The 16,672-nt window shown below is 40.1% G+C and overlaps 1 protein-coding gene and 1 long non-coding RNA gene across 55 annotated transcripts in view; one reads left to right on the top strand and one right to left on the bottom strand.

Moving 5' to 3' along the window:
- The window catches only part of MOG (myelin oligodendrocyte glycoprotein), a 136,738-nt gene that overhangs the window by 108,285 nt on the left and 11,781 nt on the right, over positions 1-16,672 (top strand). The gene's annotated exons all lie outside the window — the stretch shown is intronic.
- LOC101751084 overlaps positions 1-16,672 on the bottom strand; it is a 41,031-nt gene that overhangs the window by 17,931 nt on the left and 6,428 nt on the right. For 2 of the 6 annotated variants that reach the window (XR_005855189.2, XR_006938596.1), the window contains 4 exons: positions 13,982-14,024; positions 11,284-13,403; positions 9,063-9,234; positions 1,681-4,527 (listed from right to left, as the gene is read on the bottom strand). This is a non-coding gene — a long non-coding RNA (uncharacterized LOC101751084). The remainder of the gene's footprint in view (positions 1-1,680; positions 4,528-9,062; positions 9,235-11,283; positions 13,404-13,981; positions 14,025-16,672) is intronic. The other 4 variants (XR_005855190.2, XR_006938597.1, XR_006938595.1 and 1 more) reach the window with 4 other exon arrangements.

Raw genomic sequence — 16,672 nt, 5'->3', positions numbered from 1 at the left:
ATAATATTTGTGGATTTCCCTGGTGCTGTATAATACTATATCTTCTTGGGTTTCTGTAAGGAGATCTTTAGCTATCCACCATGCTTATTAAGCATTTATGATATGTAATCACCAAACTCCTATTCACATTTATGGGAACTTAATCCTCATAGGTAGTGTTGGTCACTCCTCAGCGACTGTTACAGTGACAGCACAAGTATATCAGGGTCCCAATCTTTTTTTATTTTTGATGGATAGGAGCAAAAATTCCTTCAAGCAAAACCTAATTGTTTCAGCTATGCGTATTTCTTTCTCTTTTTCTTGCTGCTGTGACATGTAATTCTTCATGGTTTTCTTCTCACAAGGTGCCTATGAAATAGAGTGGTGCTGTAAATGTCTCATTTCAATGAGCTGCTGAGATATATTTTTTGACTGGGATCTGGGCCTGAGCAGCCTACAGTGAGATTCAGGAAGCCTGTGAGTGTGACAGGAATTTGCCATCACTTTGTGCTTTCTTTCTAAGCTTTTACTTAAAGATAGCAAGATGTCTTTCTGTAAGCAGGGAAGGCTACTACGACCAAGCAAGCAATGGCCTATGTTTCTATGTGATAAAGATATAGCTTATAATGTAAGGGGACCCAATGGAATACGAAACCTGGAAGTAGGCAGCTGTCCTTCAACTGACTCATTGGGCTCTGTCTGCCTGGGGCCTGCTTATGGTGATCTGAGGGCCAAAAATTGACTGTTAGAGCAGCAAAAATGTGCCCTCCTGAGTCACTCGGGGATTTACTCATGGAATACTTAGGAGCAAGCAGGAAACCTCAGCTGCTTTATGCATTTACAGCAGTATTCATGTAGTAAGGGACTGGCAGTGTTGCAAGACTCTTCTTTCTGTGGTCTTTCATTAATAGAAAAGTTGCATATCTTATATTTCATGCAGCAGTGACATTAAATGTATCTATAAATGATTTGAAGGATGATCGGGAGAAAAAGTAACAGCAGACCAAAGATGTAACTACTGCTAACTGTTATTGCTTCATCTGCTATGAAATCAGCCTATCTCAGATGTTTTAAATTCACAGATTGACACATCAGGCCAACATTTAATCCTGGCAAAAAGGTAATTTTTTCTATCTGTAATTGGTGAACAGCTTAGACTCTGAAGCACAACAGCTGATGAATCTCATTTTCTTTTATCCTCATTGGCATAAATGCAGATTCCATTCTTGTTCTCGTAAGTACCCATCCTTCTTTTCAATCTTACAGGGCCACTTGTTTTTGATAATATCTTGCAGCAGGATATTCCTTTGTATACTGGTACATTTTCTCTCAATCAGAGGCTTGTCAGGTAAGATTAAATAATTCAGTGTGAGCAAAAGAAAGCAAACTGCTGGTGAGATTACTATGTTATTGTACGTCCAGAAGTCACAGCACAGCTAGGAGAAAGTACAATACTGATTTTTATCTTAAGAAAAAAAAAAAAAGACACTTTTTACTCCAAGTGAGCCAGCAATTTTAGCAGTTAAATATGAATAAGTGTATTAGCACAAATCATCAGATCATCAACAATAGAAAATTGAATGCAGACTTGAAAAGTTTGAAAAAGGAGTATGTGTTGTCACAGAGTCTATTGGGGGACTGGAGAAAGAAAGAAAGAGTGAGGAAAGAAGTACTTTCTTCCCTTCTTGGCAGAAAGCTTACTTAACTCGGTTGATTCTGAGACTGGCAGAAGGCTGCTCATGGTCCTTAATATCTTCTCTTGCATTCCCATTGGGAGGCATTGTCATAATACAAGAAAGATATCTTCCCCAACACTGAGTCCTGTACCCAGCTAGTGAATAGGATGCAAATGGACTTGGTCAGTTTGTCTAATGTTGCTGACCATTTCCCCTTGGAATTTTCAAGCCGCTGCAGACGGATAAGCAGTCTGCATGCACAGCCCAGCTCCATCATGGATTTTAGATTTGTGTATACCAAAATTTGTTCAGTATTTTGACCTAAAGAAGCAACAAACAAAAAGATGAAGACTTTCAGATGTTGCTCTCCACTTTAGATGGTATTAATTTAGGTACCTTTAACACATTGTGCCATCAGTACAGAACAGGAAGGAGAAACTGGAGTATAAATAAGATGAATAGCACAAAAGAAATGGTGTTCAGTAACCCGACCACCCTGGTGCAAAGAGATCAAAGATTTAATATAAAATGTTTGCGAGGAGAAAAGACTCTGGGGAGAAAAAGAGTGCCCAGGCTAGCTTCTCTCTCATAACCTCTTATTTTATATATAATGTCTAATATAGCACTGCTCTGGATGCTTCTTTCTCTGGCAAGCTACCGGCAGAGAAATTGCTCTTCACTTGTTCAGAGTCTGAACTTGCCAGTCTTTGTTGTTCACATCCAAAAGATATGGAGACGGATATTTAAATGCATTTCTGTGGTCTTTTCCTAGAAATAAACACATTTTTCTCATGTTATATCTATATTTGATGATGAAGGAAATCCTACAACTTCTTACTGAATCAAGCTTAGTGCTGGAACACGTTTCCAAGTAACCTGTTCCAACTGCAATCCCAGCAGAGAAAGTAATTCCCTAATTCCATCTCACCAATGGGCACAAGTACTTTGCAAACCAACAGATAACATCCCTTCTGCAAAGCTCTTCCCTTAGGCATGTTATGGCTTCCCAAACTTCCCCATCTTTTCTTTTGTTTTGGAGTTTTGATTTGCATATTTCTTATTTTCAGTTATCTGTAATTTATCATTCCTTTACTCATGCTGAAATTTTAAAATGAAGGACCCAGTTGCAGCTGTATACTTTATGACTTTTTGTGCTCAAATAAATTGATTTTGCATAGAAAATGACAAATGAACACATAGAGAGATTGAGGTAAACATGACATCTACCCTAGACTTCTCTTCTTTTTAGTTATTTCTATTTACTTTGATTATGAAGGTTAAAGCTTGCTTGGACGACTTTAAATTCCATCCTTCAGAACTTAAAACTGCTTGACACTGCAGTTTAATTTTCTTTATTATAGGTTTTTCTTGTGGGCTTTTATTTTTATTTATTTATTTATTTATTTATTTATTTTGGTAATACAACAAGTCTTTTCTGTGAAAGTTAGCTTATTACTTATCTATAAGCATGCAATAAATGTCCTCGTCCCTAACCTACAAGATGAGGCAAATAGAGATGGGTAAAACACAAAAACAAAACAAAGAAACAAATAAATGAAAAAAAAAAAAAAGAATAGGATATTCCCAAGTTTTAGGAGTCAGTGCTCAAATCTTTTCATTCAGTTGGCTGTAATATGTTTTCATTCAGTTGGCTGTAATTCTGCTGATAGCAGACGCTTAGGGGAAGAATATAAGAACACTGCAGTTACAGAATGAATCTTCCATTCCTTTACCTTCCCAGCTTCCAGTAATGACTTATCTAGAGGCTCCTTAAGCCAGAAGTTTTACTTACACCATTGCATTTACCAATGCTGTATGACCTGTTTTTTCATGAACTTCTCTAATTACCTTCTAATTGCAACTTTGAGCTCCACAGCATGAGTTCCACATATTAATTATTTGCAGAAAAAGTATTTCCTTTCGTTTGCTTTAAACTGCTTTAAACTTAATTCCATTAGTTGCCAATAAATTCTTGCACTTAATTGTTCCCTATTTACTTTCTCTGAACCCAGCACTTAGTATCATGAAAAACTTCTACAACTAGTTGTTGTCAGCTTTAGTTTTGGCTAGCTCGAATAATAGTGTATCATTTACAAACTTCATCACCTCACTCTTCAGTCCCTTCCCAGTTCATTTAATGAACTGCCTGAGATCAATATAGCTCCCTTGGGCCTTGCTGGTAACCTCTTTCAATTGCAAAAGCCAACCATTTATTCTTACTCTTTATTTTCAAACAATTAATAATCTATTTGAACACTCCTATGACAGCTTAGTTTCTTTAAACATATCTGTTGAGAGATCTTGTCAAGTGCTTACTGATAAAATCACTGTATCAGTGTTAGTCACAAGTTCAGTGACTGCATCAAAGAACTGTAATAGATTTATATGGTCATATTTTCTTCTAAAAGGCTTTATTGTCCTCTTCAAGCCCTTCCTAGACATATTGCATTTATCCATTTATGTACTTTCTCTGTTCTTTTAGAACATTTCCACTGTATTTATCACCTTATATTTCTCTCATATTAAGGCTGGTTTAAGCAATATATCATGCACCATAGTTCATAGCCTTCACAGGGAGCTCCTTTGGAGCACTTAGGTAAATACCACATGGTCCTGCTTAACAGTTATTGTGTGGTTTACATTTTCTTCCAGGCACAAATGTCCTTGTATCAACACTTCAGTTTGAGATAAATCCTCAGATTCTCTTTGTAAAGAATTGTCCTGTTATGAGAAACTCCATAAATTTCTCTGCAGTGAATGGTGAAGTCTTGGTGATGAATTTAATTTTTTGACTCTAGTCCGATCTTTGTTGAGTAGGCTTTTTACACACGGATCATTTTTCAGGTTCACCAGTTCCCCGGAATGTTTCCTGCTTTTGATTTTTGGAAAAGTTTGTATTGTTAGTTTTAATACTCTTATGAAATCACATGCCCCATGTTGACCCTCCTTATTATGATTTTATGTTTATTTTGCTGATGTTTATGCTTCCATTTTCTTCTTAGAATATTCCCCTAGTTTTGAAATATATGATTTTATTCCTGATAGCTTCTTTTTCTTTGTTTTTAACTGCACTAGTTTCTTTATATTTGACCGAAGAATGAGAATTTTTATGAGAATTTCATCTCATAAAAAACATGTAGTTTTCTAACACAGTGCGCTTAAACAGTGCCTGCCATCTTAGCATCATTCTCTCAAGTAGTTGCTCCATGTGATTATCTTAGCCCTATCTGCTAATGACATTTCTGAGATACACTGCTAGTATTCTGCATTTTAGAGGATGGGTGTATTTTTTTTTGTCTAGCTTTTTTTAGTCTGAGCAAAAAATGGGTTTTTACCACATTATGGTCCTTGAGCTCCTGCTCACTCCTCAAGTCTAAATCAACAGCTGTTTCTCTCTTTCATTATTTTTTTCCAAAGTGCTGTTTTCATCATTTAGAGTTTAAGCTCCTCAGCCTTTTTGAGTCAGAAGTTTACCTAGCCTGCAGTAGAGTGACTGAATTTTCCGGTTACTATTGCATTTCCGTGCTAACTGGTTACCAAATGTCCAACAGTCAGTTGATTGCAGTTTCTAGGATCTTGACCATGTCTTTTACTACCTACCACCTTCAATTACTACAAAGCATGGTCTGTAAATCTTGTTTAACATACTTCCATGCTTATATATTCAGACCTGTTTTAAGGAAAAAAATGGTCTTTGTGTTGGCACTATACCTGTGTCTCCAAGCACAGTAGGAATCTAATATCATGAGTTCTGCTATCCTGCCTCTAACAATGACCAATGCAGGTTCCCAGAAAAATTAGAATCCCTGTGCAATACCTCAGAGGAAATAATTCTTCCTAGACCTTTCTATAAACTGCCACATGACAGAGCCAAATTATTGTAGAGCTCTGTAACTCTGGAACTGATGGATTTCTTTTTTAATGTCTTTGTGTCAAAATAGTTTATGTGAATGTACTCAAGAAACATTCCAAAGCAGATTATAACAGTCTTCAGGAAGGTCAGCTTTGGATATAAGATTCTTGGCAATGGGCCTTTAAAATTAAAAATGGCAATAGCCAAAACTACAGATCTTAATTTATTTCATTGATGCACCTGAGCCTTGAAGCTCTGATAAGACTTCATATTATATTTACAAATGGAGAGCCCATCTTTTGAAAAGCATATTAACATGAGACATCTCATAGTTTGAGTAAATTCTCTGTGTCAACAGTGAATGGCATTGACTCAGGTACATCTTATTTATGTTACAGCTGTCTAATTGTCATGGTGAGAGATTAAGGGAATAAGTGAAAAAAATTGAAAAAAACCCCACAGGCTTAGGGAGGTGGAGAGCAAAATATTTAGGGATATGGTATTTTTGAAAGGTAATAGAAAGGAAGTAAGTGTTCTTATGTATGGATCTAAACTACTACAAAACTTAATGGGGAACATCAAACAAACACATTTTATTAACTGTTAAATGGAAAGCAAATGTACTATCTTAAACAATTATTTTTACCATCTGGTATCAGCTATAATGTTATAGTCTTCCCTCTTCCCGCTTCGCATTATAGTAAGCTGTATCTAGCTCCTTACTTTTTAATCGTTTAATGCCAGAACGAAGTAAATGCCAAAATGGCCTGTTTCCATTCATTCCCCCCATGTTCTGCTTTTGTTGTTGTTGTTGTTGTTTGGTTGGTTTTTGTTTTTTTTGTATCACAGAATCATAGAATGGTTTGGGTTGGAAGGAATCTTAAAGATTTTCTAGTTCCAATCCCCCTGCCATGGGCGAGGACACCTCCCAGTAGATCAGGCTGTCCAAATCCCCATCCAGCCTGGCCTTGAACGCTTCCAGGGATGGGGCATCCACAGCTTATCTGGACAACCTGTTCCAGTGCCTCAGTGCACTCATAGTGGAGAATTTCCTCCCTATATCTAATCTTAATCTACCCTATTTTAGTTTAAATTCATTACCTTACCTCTTACCCTATCACAGCACAACCTGATAAAGAGGCCCTCTCTTCTAGGCCCCCTTTGTTTACTTGAAGGGTACTGTTAAGTCTCCCTGGAGCCTTCTCTTCTCCTGAAGAGAAAGAGCTGGGAGTGAACAGCCCCAACTCTCTCAGCCAGTCTTCACAGGATAGGTGCTCCATCCCTCTTATCATCCTTGTGGCCCTCCCCTGGAATAACCCCAACAGGTGCATGTCTTTCTTATGCTGGGGGATGTATCCCAGGATACACTTGGCTTACTGGGCAGCAAGAACAGCAAGCTGGCAAGTTGCTGGCTCATGTTGAGCTTCTCATCAACAAACACCCCCCAAGTTCTTCTCCATGGGGCTGCTCTCAATCCACGCTCCACCCAGCCTGTATTTGTGCTTGAGCTTGCCCTGATCCATGTGCAGGAGGACCCTGCTCTTAGAATCATAGAATGGCTTGGGCTGGAAGAGGCTTCCAGGATCATCAAGTTCCAGCCCTCCTGCCACAGGAAGGGCTGCCAGCTGCTAGATCAAGTACTAGATAAGATTGCCCAAGGCGCCATCCAGTCTGGCCTTTAACACTTCCAGGAGCTGCGCACCCACAGCCTCTCTGAGCAACCTGTTCCAGCACCTCACCACTTTCTCAGGAAAGAACTTCCCCCCGACATCTAATCTAAATCTCTTCTCCTTTAGTTTAAAACTATTCCCCCCTTGTCCTATCACTATCTATCTGCGTAAAAAGTTGATTTCACTCATGTTTATAAACTCCCTTTAAACATCAGAAGGTCACAGTGAGGTCTCCCTGCAGCCTTCTCTTTTCCAGGTTGAACAAGCCCAGTTCCTTCAGCCTGTCTTCACAGGAGAGATGCTCCAGCCCTTGAATCATCCTTGTGGCCCTCCTCTGGACCCTCTCCAAATGCTTCACATCCTTCCTGTGTTGGATTCCTCAAAATTGGATGCAGTGGTCCAGCTGAGGCCTCACAAGGGCAGAACAGAAGGGGGCAATCAATTCCCTTGCCCTGCTGCCCACCTCTCTTCTGATAATATCCAGGATACCATTGACCTTTTGGGTCTATAAGCACACACTGCTGGCTCATGTTCAGTTTTTCATCAACCACAACTCCTAAGTCCTTCTCTGCAGGGCTGTTCTCAAGAAGTTCTTCTCCCAACTTGTATACATACCTGTGATTACCTCAGCTCAAGTGCAAAACCTTGCACTTTGCTTAGTTGAACCTCATTAGGTTCATCAGGGCCCACCTTTCGAATTTGCTCTGGATGGCATCCCTTCCTTCTGCTGTATCAACCACACCACTCAGCTAGGTGTCATCAGCAAACTTGATGAGGGTCACTGATAAAGATTTTAAGAGCACTGACCCAAGATGGACCCCTGGGGGACACTGCTTATTACCAGCTTCCACCTGTACATAGAGCTGTTGACCATAACTCTCTGGCTGTGACCTTCCAACCAATTCCTTATCCAATGAATAGTCCACATTTCAAATCCATATCTCTTCAATTTAGATATAAGAATGTGGTGGGGGACCACGTCAAAAGCCTTGCAGAAATCCAGGTATATGATATCAGTTACTTTCCCTTTTGTCCACTGAAGCTGTCATTCCATCATAGAAGGCCACCAGCTTTGTTAGTCATGACCTTCCCTTGGCGAAGCCATCTTGGCTGTCTGAGATCACTTGATTGTCCCTCATGTGCCTTAACATGTCTTCCAGTAGGATCTGTTCTGTGATCTTCCCCCAGGCACAGAGGTGAGGCTCACCAGTCTGTAGTTCACTTGGCCTTGTTGAACTTCATGAAGTTGGTATGGGCCTGCCTCTCAAGCCTGTCAAGGTCCCTCTGGATGTCATCTCTTCCCTCCAGCACGTTGACTGCACCACACATCTTGGTGTCATCTACAAACTCACTGAGGGTGCATTCAATCCCATTGCCTATGTCACTGACAAAGATGTTCACCTCTCCTGCGAGGACAGGCTGAAAGAGATGAGGCTGTTCAGTCTGGAGAAGAGAAGGCTCTGAGGTGACCTGATAGCAGATTTCAATATCTAAAGGGGAGCTATGAGAGAGAAAGGGACAGACACTTTAGAAGGGTTTGTTGTGATAGGATAAGGGAAAATGGTTTCAAGCTTAAAGAGGGTAGATTTAGGCTAGATATAAGGAAACAGTCTTCCACAGTGAGGGTGGTGAGGTACTGGAACAAGCTGCCCAGAGACATGGTGGATACCCCATCCCTGAAGACTTTGAAGGAGAGGCTGGATCAAGGCCCTGGGCAACCTGATCTAGCTGTGCATGTCCATGTTCATTGCAGGGGAGTTGGACTAAATGGCCTTTAAAGGTCCCTTCCAACTCTAAGAATTCTATGACTCTATGTTGAACCCCAAGTACCCAACCCCAGTACTGCCCCCTGAAGAATATTACTTATCAGTGGTCTCTACCTACATATAGCGCTGTTGACTGCAACTCTCTTCATGTAACCATCCAGTCAGTTACCTATCCACCAAGCAGTCCATCTGTCAAATCAATTTCTCTCCAATTTGAAGACAAGGGTGTTGTATAGGACAGCATCAAATGCTTTGTACAAGTCCAGTTAGGCGATGTCTCACAACTGTCACTACAGAAAGAAACGGAGGGCTTAGAATAGTGTTTTTCAATCAACACCTCTTATTACTGTGGGTGAAACTGAGGCATATATTAAAGAGGATGCAAATTCATTGAATGCTGTAGATTCTGCTTTCAGTAGCTGTGTTAGTATGAGTTGGAATTCATGGCTCTGGGTGACTCATGTTATCCTATGACTAAGTTGCAGGACGTGAGTGCACACACTTCCTCTTTTTGCCCTTCCCAAGAGATCCAGTTCTCTTCTTAGATATAACCACTGTCGTGTAATACAGTGGATGTTTTGAAAGTCTAAGTCCAAAGAGGGGCTAAGGCTTGAGATATCATGAACACTGAGATCCAAGGACAAAGCCATGATACTCCACCCCAGTTCTCTTACATTTACTCTTTTTATGTACTCATACATGTATTCTGTGGAAGAAAAGACTTCCTTGCTTTCTTAAACTCTAACATGCGTTAAGGCAGAAAAACCTTGAGATGGACGAAGTACCAGAGAAACTGCTAGTCTCCTTCCGTGATCATTAACGTGTGTCTTTTCTGTCAGCACATTGAATAACATACAAGAATGTGTATATTCTGAGATATTCCCAATGCATATGTCATACAAATAAGAAAAGAGTTATATTGGAGAGCAGCAGAGGGGACATGTGAAGACACTCAATCATACTTTCTAATGGGAATTTCTCAGGTAACTCAGGGAAGGAATATGATTTCTGAAGTGTGTACCCAATGAACCAAATGTATCTGCAGTATTACCAGGAGCAGAGAATAACAGAGATGAACCTGCTCAGCAGAGATGTCACAGATCAGGTGGACCAGATGCCACACTGGTCAGGAAAGAAAAACTTGTCTTCATGGGAACAGGGGCAAGCAGACAGTTATATGGGCAGGTGGCAAGCTCATGGTGAACAGACTTATCTCTGAGAGGCTACCTCATCTGCTGGGTATTTTTTTCACACTTTTACTTATAAACATTTTTTAAATATATCATCTTCCCTGAATGTTTTAAGCATTTTGATTTGCACTTTCTCTTGACCTGGACTGTGCTAAGAGTGATTACAAGACAGATAAATAACAAATAGATCATGACTATACATATCTGTAAAAAAAATACTAGTATGGCAGGCACAAATGGAACCAGAGGGGAAACACAGTCCTCAGGTAAATCGAAAGATGTCTCCCTTCCCCCCCCTTCCCCCCCCTTCCCTCCCCTCCCCTCCCCTCTCCTCCCCTTCTCTGTTTTGGATTAGGTGTTATAAGTTGATGTTTGTTGATTTATTGATTTTTAACTCTTATATAATATTAGCAAAATACTTTTAACTACATTCACTATTTTTCATGTCCAGCAATAATAGAGGTGCTCTCCGGTCCTAGGCTGAGACTTAGCTATGATGTTTGCAACAGGACGTAGACCCGTGCTGCAGTTTCCGGAAGGGTGTACTCAACCAGATAGTTGTCTAGCTATGACAGGCTTATAGTCACTGTAGGATGCAAAACTCACTTGAGAAACGTGGTAAATTAAATCCATGTTGAGCTCTCTCCTACTGTTAGGAGAGCAGGAGTACTGCATTCACTGCTAGCTTGATACCAACACTTGAACTAAACTGTTTAAATCTTGTTCAAGTGTTTCTGCATACAAAAGCAATCTAGAAATATCTAGGAACTCTTATTACCTTGAACAGATAGGCTATTTTATATTTTTAGTGGAACAAAAGGAAAACTGCAGTCTAAAAAATATTTATATAGGACACTGCAATTATTGTTCAGAATTAATGAGTTTTATCCCCTCCTTTTGGCTTAAAGAACACAAAATACCAATGAAAGGAAACAGATGTAGTTGTTCTAAGCATTTACAAAGGAAACTGCAGTAAAGCCTGAAACATCACTGTGTAAAAGCCTTGTATGTCATGGAGATGTTCTGATATTGTTTTCATTTGCCAGCTGTGTGTAAAGAGGGAGTTATGTCTGTGGCCAATAGGTCTTCCCACATCAGAGCAGTAATAACAACAAAGCAGCGGAAATATTAGGAAAGCTCTAACTTTACCTCCAAATACGCTTGATTTTCCTAAACAAGAAACATGCACTAGGAATCAGTTCAAAGGAAAATGGTCAGAATTTATAACGCTCTTCTGAAAAAGACAATAATAGGAAGAAAGAACATTAATAAGGTGAACTAGTCTAAAGTGAGTGTGGCCAACAAGTAAGATATCAGAACAGTGCCTTCTGGCTTGCCTTCTTAGCAAATGCTTGTCAGTCTTTATACTCCATGAAAAGTACCAGCACTTTCAGTTGGTCTGAAAATTGCAGCGTAATAAACTAGTAAGGAATTTCTGGGACTGTAAATGGGATGATTCAAGTCCAGCTCCTAACTCTGCCTTTACCATTGGTGTTAAGTATCATTATTTTTCTTCTGGCAACACCTGAAAATCTCAGCCCCGATGTAATTTCTATGGCAGACCCATAACAATATGGTTTTTACTCTGGAAACACCTGCAGTCCAGTGATATAAGCTTACTGTGCTTTGGCTTTCGTGAGTTAAATGGGGAACTTCTGTGTGACCAGGATGTCTGTATGACTCCACTGTGAGTTTCTGATTGATGTTCTTTTTCACCTACTGCCTATGGAGCTGGAAAAACAACTATCTGAACACTGCAATCTGACCATTGTAGGTCCTAGTTTTTCATGTAGTGCTATACATTGCAATAATATGTTCTGGCCTTACTATGTATGAAGTCCAAGCTATTGTACACATTAAAAACAAACAAACAAAAAAAGAAACAAACACAGAACAGCAAAGGGATCAAACTGTTTAAAATGCTTTTGGTCACTTAATTATGTTATAGAGTGATGCTTCACTGACATTTGGAAATGGGAACATCATGGAAATGTTAAAATACCTTCTGTGAGCTAAAAAAAACCATGCATGACCTTAGCCAAAATAATGGCTAAGATCTGGAATGGAAAAGTCCTCTGAATATCTTATCTTTGTCATTGGTTTGTGCATGGGTAGCACCAAAAGTAATGTCTCCTATTTATTTTCTTGGAAACTACAATAGATGCAAAGAGCAAAATAACACTATTTGGTGGAGCATATCATAGCTACGAAACACTATTTTGCAGTGTAGTCACTACCATTAGCTATGCACTTTCACCAGCAATGAACAAGAGCCTACACGCTGTGCTTGTAAAAATCTGCTCCAGTGGAGGTGCCCCACTGTTTCACAACTGCTATGACGGCATCATTGCTCAGAAAATATTGTCCACACAGTCCATCTTTCATTGGCACAAACAGAAGGAAGTCAGAAGGCACCAGATCCAGACTTTATGGTGGGCATGGTAGGACAGTCCAGTCAAGACTGGCAGTATACTCCATGATCTTCACACTGAGATGGGGCCTGGTGTTATTGTGTTGCAAGACAAAGGTTGTCTTCTTCTCTCTCCTGACTGGAATTTCAAGCCTTCAATTTAGAATTTCAATGTAGCTGCCAGAGTTGATGGTTTGTCAAGGTTTCAGGAAATCCAGACGGATTACCTCTTTCTTGTACCAAAAGATGGTGCACATCACTTTACCTGCTGAGGGCTGTGTCTTGCGCATTTTCTTCAGTGGGGAGTTCACCTGTCACTGCTGTTTTGACTCCAGCTCATAGTGGTGATACCACATCTCATTACTGGTAATGTGCGATCCAGGAAACAGTCACCTTTGGCCTCATATTGGTTCAGTAGGTCCTGACAAACTTGCATATAGTGTTCCTTTTGTTCCTATGTGAGGATTTGTGGGACCCCCTTGGAGAAAACTTTGTGATATTCCAATATTGTCACCATCATGTCCAAAACGCTGAAGCCAATATTCATGTGTGTACACAGTTCCCTGTCTGTAATTTGCTGATTTATGCAGATGAGCTGATTGGGGCACATTCCGTTTCATGTGTGACATCTGTGCATAGCTGTCAGGAATGTGGCTTTTCATGTTGCTGTCACTGCTGCTGAAACACAGCACTCACTGTACTCACATCCACTGTTTGATCTCCATAAACATTCAGCAAGTGTCAATGATTGTCACTGGGTGCCATTTTTTTCCTCATGGAGGAATTCCATGATACATCTTTGCTTCACCGACACTTCCATGTCAGACGCCATTCTGTCAGACTGCCTCTTTGCTGCCATCTGTCACACAGCAACAAAATGTAACAGAATATTGGTGGAAATGTCCAGCTTCTACTGCCATGCTGCCAACGTCTGCCTCTAACATCATGGGTCAACATGATAAAATAAGAGGCCTATTTTTCATAGCAGTGCTCCTATTTTTTTAGTGCATTTCTTCGAGACTATCTTTCTTCAGTCAGTTGAGATGCTGACACTGATAGTCACTTCAGTAACTTAGTTCTCTTTGTTTATCCTGATCAACTTCTCTATTTCACAGAGGCTTATCCTTCAATTTTCAAGAACTATGGTTTTGGACAGCTTGCAATTAAACCAAGTGTCTTAAAAACAAATACCCTTAACACTAAAGAGATGTAAAAACCAATCAAATAAAACAAAACCCCTCTAAAAAATGAAAAAAGAATATATATATATATATATATATATACACAGTGAAGGAATATATGGCAACAAACTTTTAGTAAACCAGCAGAAAAAAAAACAATGACTCTTGCAGTGTATAGATATTTAGTAAGTAGATATTCTGTTCAACAATACCTCCTTCGGTGTTAATAAAACACAGGAAGGCTGTTAATGCTTACCTGCTGGAGAGAAGCTCTAGAAAAGAGGGCATTTGTTTTTCTGCTGTGGGAAGATAAAAAGAAAGGTAGGTTGTCACATGGCTATATTTCATTCTATATAGTCACTATATCATACCGTAGAATCATATCATAGCATGGCCTGGGTTGAAAAGGACCACAATGGTCATCTAGTTTCAACCCCCCTGCTGTGTGCAGGGTTGCCAACCACCAGACCAGGCTGCTCAGAGCCACATCGAGCCTCGTCTTGAATGCCTCCAGGGATGGGGCATCCACAACTTCCTTGGGCAACCTGTTCCAGTGTGTCACCACCCTCTGAGTGAAAAACTTTTTCCTAATATCCAACCTAAACCTCCCCTGTCTCAGTTTAAAACCATTCCCCCTTGTCCTAGCACTATCAATCCACGTAAACAGCCGTTCACCCTCCTATTTATATGCTCCCTTCAAGTATTGGAAGCCCACAATGAGGTCTTCCCAGAGCCTGCTCTTCTCCAAGCTAAACAAGCCCAGTTCCCTCAACCTTTCTTCACAGGAGAGGTGCTCCAGCCTTCTGATCATTTTAGGGTCACTAGTACCTAACACAGATACCATAGGGGTAACTTTAGCACATACATCTGATTACATAAAACCAGGTGAGGTCAGCCTGTGTAGAGCAAGAATGTATATAAAGGTAATGTCTACACTGCATTTTTACATGGAGTCATTTTGCCAGACTGGTTCCTGTTGAGCTCATGGCTCCAAAACCAATACGCTCTCTGATATGCTGGTGATATCCTGTGCAAGTTCTACATTTCAAAGAATGGCTTAGAATCATAGAATGGCTTGGGTTGGAAAGGACCATAAAGATCATCTCATTCCAACCTTCAAACCCCCACCCAGCCCAGACACAGACAGGATCAACAGATTAAGAACACTTTCTCAGTTCTATGGCTAGTGGTGTATGGCCGTTCTTAGTTGGTGGAGCTACTTATCTGGTTAATTCCAGTAATGCTTGAGTCTATGGCATGCTAGTTACATGACACCTGAGCAGATGGTGTCCACCTTCTTAGAGGGACAAGTGACATTCAGCCTTCTGAGATTAAGCAGTAACAGGTCTACAATGCCCTTAGATGTCTGGGACTGTATGCACGCTACACTGACTAGCTCAGCTGTGTGTCAGCTTATGCCAGCTGGAACGGCTAACCCGTTGAACTCCATCTGTGATGGGGATTGAGGACAGCAATTATTTCCCATGAATGAGGAATTCCCAGTAAGTGCAAGTCATAAGATCACGTTGATAATGTCCCTCCCCTTCCTACACTTACTCAGATAACTGCCATAATTCTAGAGCTAATAAATGCCAACAAGTGTCAACCTCCAGGGACACATGCCCATGTGTGCATTTGAGCAGGATTACTAGAATATAAACAAAGTTAATGCTTTAGGAATAAAATCATAGAATGATCTATTGCACAGCTGACAATTCAACAGATTATACTTCTGAATGTACAACAGAGTACTTCTATACACACCTCAAACTGTACTAAAAATGCAGGTTCTTTTATGAGTGAATATTGTGTATTTGCACTGAAGGTTTGGAGGACAAAAAGTAGTGTTTTGTCTGGAACTTTTTATCATTAGCAATATTGACACACATAAAAAAGCAAAGGGAAGCTAAGCATCACTGTTCTGCAAAGAGTCAGGAAGACCTGGGCAAATTTGTCAACAAGAACCCCCTACCTGCAAGATCTTACAGGAGCCATGGGGGAGAAACCATCATGAGAGCAGCTGCCAGCAATCTGTATTTTCAGAAGCTTGTGCTGTATCTGCACAATTCTTCCTGTCCTGCACCTATTTAGTTGTGCCAGCAGAACTGTAGCCAGCACTGGAACCTCCAGTCACCCCTCTAAGGATGGGCACTTGAGAACAAGACACTCTTAAATTAAGCTGCAGGAAGTGGAGGCTCAATGTAATGGCACTGTGCAGAAGGGCTCTGCACGGCTCTGTTTTGACAATGTTTATGCATGTGTGTTTTTGGAGGGGGTGTGTGTGCCAAAATACCACTAGAGAACAAAGATACAGAGTAAGAGTCATCTAACATTCAAGGTCAAACTTTTTCAAAATCCTAAAATAAACAGCAGTCATCCTGTGTTCATGATATTATTCTGCAACAAATACAGTATTTATTCAGCTCTTTCCCCTTTCCAGCCTTTATGACTCTCATTTACAATGTTAGAACTGCAATGCATCTTGCATTTATTATGTACAACAACACTCTGTGTTTGATATCTCAATGTCTTTCTTCTTCTGTTTTACCTGTACCTTTCAGTTCTGCATTTTGGCTCTCTACTTGCATATTTTCAACAGCATTATCACAAAGTTGACCCTGAAAATATGTGAGATGATTCCCCTCCATTCACTCGCAGTAAAATTTGTAAAGTGAAGGACTATTTTGAGAAGAAATCAATGAGTAACTATTTCTAGATATGATGGGATTGACACTACATAAATTCAGAGGTAAAATTCTACGGACTGGAAAAAAAAAGTGAGTAGATGGTAAGAATAGACAGTGTGCTTTACACTGTCTCACCAATGTACCTCAGAAGCGTGGACAAGGAGAAAATATTCAGAGGTGGGAGATAGTTCCTTTCCAGGTTCATTAAATTCTGGGCTGCTGTTCAGTGAGAGTGCCTGGGCGGTTGGGTACATTTTTAG

Source organism: Gallus gallus, chromosome 2 (assembly GCF_016699485.2).
Source record: "Gallus gallus isolate bGalGal1 chromosome 2, bGalGal1.mat.broiler.GRCg7b, whole genome shotgun sequence".
NCBI lineage: Eukaryota > Metazoa > Chordata > Aves > Galliformes > Phasianidae > Gallus > Gallus gallus.
This window is presented reverse-complemented; position numbering and strand designations above follow the sequence as displayed.